The sequence below is a fragment of the Schistocerca gregaria genome, unplaced genomic scaffold, assembly GCF_023897955.1.
Source record: "Schistocerca gregaria isolate iqSchGreg1 unplaced genomic scaffold, iqSchGreg1.2 ptg000577l, whole genome shotgun sequence".
Classification (NCBI taxonomy): Eukaryota; Metazoa; Arthropoda; class Insecta; order Orthoptera; family Acrididae; genus Schistocerca; species Schistocerca gregaria.
In genome coordinates, this window is record NW_026061968.1 from 189085 (window position 1) to 190416 (window position 1332).

The following is a 1332-nucleotide window of genomic DNA, read 5'->3' on the forward strand; positions in this document are numbered from 1 at the left end:
CCGCAGCACGCGACATAGCTTTGAAGACGATAAGTACAACCGTTTCAGAGAGAAGAGCGGCCAATGTGACGATCTGGCTTTAAGTCGATTCGATAACAAATGACGAAAACGGACGGATTTCTCAGGTTTCTACTACATATGAACACATTTCACATTCTCCCGTGCAACGCGGCTGCTAGTCCTCCTTTAATGCAGAATCTTAAGGTCCAAGCTCATGTCCAAGGCACCAAAGCCAGCTAAAAAGTCAATAATCGATACCTAAAACTTGAATTGTACTACTTCTTACTGGCTATTACATCATCTTAGAAGCTTCATCTGTGTTCTACTATGGTGCTTTTAGTGTCTCCGCATACCGCAGCACGCGACAAAGCTTTCCAGACGATAAGTACAAACGTTTCAGAGAGAAGAGCAGCCAATGTGACGATCTGGCTTTAAGTCGAATCGATAACAAATGACGAAAACGGACGGATTCTCAGGTTTTTACTACATATGAACACATTTCACATTCTCCCGTGCAACGCGGCTGCTAGTCCTCCTTTCATGCAGAATCTTAAGGTCCTAGCTCATGTCCAAGGCACCAAAGCCAGCTAAAAAGTCAATAATCGATACCTAAAACTTGAGTTGTACTACTTCTTACTGGCTATTACATCAACTTAGAAGCTTCATCTGTTTTATACTATGGTGCTTTTAGTGTCTGCGCATACCGCTGCACGCGACATAGCTTTGCAGACGATAAGTACAACCGTTTCAGAGAAAAGAGTGGCCAATGTGACGATCTGGCTTTAAGTCGATTCGATAACAAATGACGAAAACGGACGGATCTCTCAGGTTTTTACTACATATGAACACTTTTCACATTCTCCCATCCAACGCGGCTGCTAGTCCTCCTTTCATGCAGAATCTTAAGGTCCTAGCTCATGTCCAAGGCACCAAAGCCAGCTAAAAAGTCAGTAATCGATACCTAAAACTTGAATTGTACTACTTCTTACTGGCTATTACATCATCATAGAAGCTTCATCTGTGTTCTACTATGGTGCTTTTAGTGTCTCCACATACCGCAGCACGCGACATAGCTTTGCAGAGGATAAGTACAACCGTTTCAGAGAGAAGAGCGGCCAATGTGACGATCGGGCTTTAATTCGATTCGATAACAAATGACGGAAACAGACGGATTTCTCAAGTTTTTACTACATATGAACACATTTCACATTCTCCCGTACAACGCGGCTGCTAGTCCTCCTTTCATGCTGAATCTTAAGGTAATAGCTCATGTACAAGGCACCAAAGCCAGCTAAAACGTAAATAATCAGTACCTAAAACTTGAATTGTACT